This window comes from Mus pahari, chromosome 14 (assembly GCF_900095145.1).
Source record: "Mus pahari chromosome 14, PAHARI_EIJ_v1.1, whole genome shotgun sequence".
Lineage (NCBI taxonomy): Eukaryota > Metazoa > Chordata > Mammalia > Rodentia > Muridae > Mus > Mus pahari.
Genome location: NC_034603.1, coordinates 69,248,068 through 69,253,229, shown reverse-complemented (window position 1 = coordinate 69,253,229; position 5,162 = coordinate 69,248,068). Strand labels below are relative to the sequence as shown.

At 46.3% G+C, this 5,162-nt stretch overlaps 1 pseudogene; it reads right to left on the bottom strand.

Moving 5' to 3' along the window:
- Nucleotides 1–3,343: 3,343 nt before the first annotated feature.
- LOC110332668 lies at nt 3,344–3,552 on the bottom strand (annotated as a pseudogene).
- Between the last annotated feature and the right edge of the window lie 1,610 nt (nt 3,553–5,162).

The following is a 5,162-nucleotide window of genomic DNA, read 5'->3' as shown; positions in this document are numbered from 1 at the left end:
ATGTGGGATGCCCGCGGTCTGTGGGAAAGACATTGTGCCGCGGGCATAGTGATGTCACTGCCTTTCAACCTCCATTCCTCTTTCTCCCTCAGCCCCCTCTAATGCAGAATTTGTGTTTCGTTCCATCTGAATGAGAGAATTAAATCATCCAGATTAAATAAATTAAGTGAATGTCTTCTCCTGGGCAGGAAGCTTGGCACACTTCAGAGAGAATTCCAGCAAACCATCCAGAAACCCATAGATGGGCTGAGAGGCGCCCGAATGAGCAACAGCTAAAAGGGTCTGCTGGAATGGCCAGAGCCCATTTCCCTGTCCTCACCTTCCGCAGTCAGTGGGTGCGTTGTAAAAACACTGGGCGGCAGCTCACTAGAGCAGCTCAGACACTTGGATGCTTGTGACAGAGACGATAAATCCTACATCTCTACAAGTCACTCTGCCTATGAGCCCACAGATCCCAGAGAAGTGCTACGCCCAGATACCAAAGAAAGAAGGAGGCTTATGCCCTCCTCCCTTTAGATATTTATTTATTTATTTTATGTGTGTGAGTATGCTGTGGCTGCCTTCAGACATCCCAGAAGAGGGCATCAGATTCCATTACAGATGGTTGTGAGCCACATGTGTGGTAGCTGGGAATCGAACTCAGGACTTCTGAAAGAACAGTCAGTGTTCTTAACCATTGAGCCATCTCTCCAGCCCCATTGTGGGCCCCTTTTAAAGTAGCTTTCATACACACATTGTCTACACATACACACACACTTCACTTCACACATCATGTACACAACACACTAGATGATTACCTGTATCTATTATCTCTCATCACACATACACGCACACAAAGCAATCTGTTAAAAATTTGGAATTTTAGCTGGGCAGTGGTGGCGCACGCCTTTAATCTCAGCACTTGGGAGGCAAAGGCAGGCAGATTTCTGAGTTCGAGGCCAGCCTGGTCTACAGAGTGAGTTCCAGGACAGCCAGGGTTATACAGAGAAACCCTGTCTCAGAAAAAGAAAAAAATATGGAATCCAGACTCAGGAGGTCTAGGAGAGCCTGTGATCTTCTGGATCACCCTGAATGAGCCACCTCACCCTCCTCCACTCCTGAGCCTCTTTATCTCCACAGTGAAGTGAGAAAGAAAACAGGGTAGTTCTGGGGGCTGGAGAGAGGATGGCTCAGTGGTTAACAGCACTTGGTGCTCTTCCGTTCCCATCACTCACATGATGGCTCACCACCTTCTGTAACTCCAGTCCCAGGGGATCAGATGCCTTCTTCTGTCCTCTTGGGATACCCACATTCATGGCATACATACATACACACATACATACATACATACATACACGTAAATTAAAAACAAAAAATAATTTTCAAAGAAAATAGCATAGCTCCTTTGAGTACTTGCCACACATCAAGCAGCACTCCACTGAGACCAGAGCTCAACAAATTCTGGCTGCCTCCTGCAAGCACGAGCCAACAGTTTGAGAAAACAGTCAAGAGAACAGTCCTTCTGGACACATGACATTTATAGGAAATTTGAACGTCCGGATCCATAAATACAGTTTTGCTGGAACACAGCCATGTTCATTCATCTATGTCTGTGGCCACTTCCGGAGGAGCTATGACAGAGACCTCAAGACCCAAAGCCCTAGGCTATTTACCTTCTGGCCCTCTGAAGAGAAAGTTTGCCAAGCCTTCTTTTAAATGGTACTCTCATCCCCATGCCTAGCCTTGGGTACTCTTTATCATTCACCCCCTCCCAGCTGATGTAACAGAGGGAAACCTGACCTACTAGGAAACAGGATCGTATAGGCAGGCTGACTCTGTGCTGCTCACACCTGGGATCTATCTGTTCCCCTACATGAGGCTTTAAGACAGTGTGCAGAGCATCATGGACTTGCACACTGCAGAGAAGTGTGAAGTCCTGAGCGTGGTACCTCCGTCCGCCCAGCAGGCATCAGCAACTGAATCTCTCTACTGGTCCCCAGACCAGAACACTCCAGCTCTCCTCCCCACAGCACACCCAGTCCAAAGACTTCCTTGTATAATTAACAAATGGTTTTTATCTTTTTTTTTTTTTCAAGGTGTTGTGTGACTCAGGCTGGCTTCTCTCTATATCATTAAGGATGGCGTTGAATTTCTGATCTTCCTGTCTAACATCTCCCTGGGTCTGCAATTACACGTGTATGCCACCACACAAGGTATATACCATGCTATAGACCAAACCCGGTGCTTCCTACATCCTACAAAAGCACTCTACCAATTGAGCTACAGCCCCAGCTCCTAGCGAGTGATTTTATAAAACTTTCTATCTCGGGAGGGAGGTGGTTTAGGTTATACACAGCCCCATCTTGGCTTCATTCATACCTGTACACATTGATCCACTTTATCCTCAAATTCTGTTTCTTTTTTTATTATTATTAGATATTTTCTTTATTTACATTTCAAATGCTATCCAGAAAGTTCCCTATACCCTCCCCCCACCCCTGCTCCCCTACTCACCCACTCCCACTTCTTGGCCCTGGAATTCCCCTGTACTGGGGCATATATAGTTTGCAAGACCAAGGGGCCTCTCTTCCCAATGATGGCCGAATAGGCCATCTTCTGCTACATATGCAGCTAGAGACAGGAGCTCTGGGAGTACTGGCTAGTTCATATTGTTGTTCCACCTATAGGGTTGCAGACCCCTTCAGCTCCTTAGGTACTTTCTCTAGCTCCTCCATTAGGGACCCTGTGTTCCATCCAATAGCTGACTGTGAGCATCCACTTCTGTGTTTGCCAGGCACTGGCATAGCCTCACAAGAGACCACAATATCAGGATCCCTTCAGCAACATCTTACTGGCATGTGCAATAGTGTCTGGGTTTGGTGGCTGATGATGGGATGGATCCCCGGGTGGGGTAGTCTCTAGATAGTCCATCCTTTCATCTTAGCTCCAATCAAATTCTGTTTCTATGTTCCATAATTCATAGCGTCTATTTGCTGAGCTCTTGCAAAATCAGTAGTTATTGTAGTCACTCGTGGATTATTTACACAAACGATATCACATTCCTCATCTTCTGATTCCCTATTCTTTTCCCCCTTCACGTTTCTGCCCTTTGCTTGTGCTTTGAGGCACAGTGTGCGGACAGTAAGATGGGTAGCATGCAGTTTCCATTTTATTTATTTATTTTAGGTTTTTTTTTTTGTTTTTATTATTATTATTATTTTCTTTATTTACATTTCAAATGCTATCCCAAAAGTTCCCTATACCCTTCCCCCTTTTTTTTTGTTTTTTAATACAAACGCTTTATTTAACAGTTGCAGGTCATTCCGCGGGCTAAGTAGTGGATATCCAGAACCCAGCAGTAAGGTCAGCGCAACCTTTGAGCTTCTCTTTCTCACTCCAATAGGGTGAGAACGTCACCCTCTCGAACGGGGCCTTTGACATTTCGGATGATAGAGCAGCTGGTGTCATCCATAAATTCACCTGCGTGCACTGTCCCTGCGAACTGGTCCTGCCCAGCACTTTGGTTACCCTAGCCAGCTTGATGGGCTGCACGCAACTCGTGTCCATGATGGCGGCGATCAGCCAGAGAGAGCCATTTTATTTATTTTTACAGTTTAATTTAGAGCTAGAGGTTCAGAGCACTTGTTGCTCTTACAGAGGACCAGGGTTTAGTTCCCAGCACCCACATGGTGATTCACAGCCATCTATAACTCCAATACTGTGATCCTCCAACACCATCATCTGGCCTCCGTGGGGACCAGGCACAAACAAATATGAAACACAAATAACATGTGGGCAAAACACTCATAAATACACATAAAATAAAATATAAAAATCTTTCAAAGTTTTCTGGTTTTTTTTTTTTTCTTTTTCTTTTTTCGAGACAGGGTTTCTCTGTGTAGCCCTGGCTGTCCTGGAACTCACTCTGTAGACCAGGCTGACCTCGAACTCAGAAATCTGCCTGCCTCTGCCTCCCGAGTGCTGGAATTAAAGGCGTGCACCACCACGCCCAGCTAAGTTTTCTGTTTTTTATTTGTTTGTTTGTTTTCTTGTTGGTTGGTTAGTTGGTTTTATTTTTCAAGACAGGACTTCTCTGTGTAGCCCTGGCTGTCCTGGAACTCTCTCTGTAGACCAAGCTGGCTTTGAACTCAGAGATCTGCCTGCCTCTGCCTCCTGAGTGCAGGGATTAAAGAGATGTGTCACCACTGCCTGGTTAAATTTTTAAATATATGTGTCTCTGTATGTGTGTGTGTGTGTGTGTGTGTGCGCGCACACATGTTTTAAGATGCCCACAGATGCCAGAAGATGGTGTCAAATCCCCTGAGGCTAGAGTTATAGATGGCTGTGAGCCCCCTGATGTGGATGCTGGGCAACAAACTCAGGTCCAATAGAGCAGCAAGAAGTAATAACTCCTGGGCCATCTCCCAACCGCTTTAAAGCTTGATGATTTTGACATTTTTTTCTGTTGGCCCTCTGTAACCTTGGGTTCCATATCCACAAATCCAACTAACCACAGAATGAAGATATTTTATCTTCACACTTTTTAAAATGTGCCTGTACCAAACCTGTGCTGACTTTTTTCTTCTTGTTGTCTCCTAAGCAACAGCTTACATTGTATTAGACACTGTCAGTAAACTGTGGGTGGCTTAAAGGGTAAAGGGTCCACCTGAATTCTGCCCCAACACTGCACCCCATGCTACACAGTGGATCCTTGCCTCCGTCTCCCAGTGTAATCCTGGGAGTTTCTGCCATGTGCCACCATACCCAGTTTGAATTTGTTCTAGAACTTCATCTATACGACATCATAGCCAACTCCTTCCTAGTTCATGTCTTGCCTCTTTCCATCAGCCGGCCTAGGAGAGGTTTCTACGTGGTGGTTGTAGGCAGCTGTAGTTTGTTCTTTTCAGCTACTAGGGCCCTAAACTTGGGGAACCTCTACACGAGGCTCTGCGTCACTTTCTGTGTTGCCGGTTGCATCCCAAGGTATCCACCTGCCTGGCTGGCTCCTCCCGTTCTAGTGGCCAGCCACATCTTTGCCTCCTTATGAAGCTGCGTCCCTATTTCGCTGGGATGAATAGAGATGCGGGGGTGGGGGGTGGGGGCGCACAGGAAATAGGCAGGCTGAAAAGTCAGGGAGTACAGGAGAGGCTGCTCTGGGGCTCCCCTCCTGACCTCACTCTCCT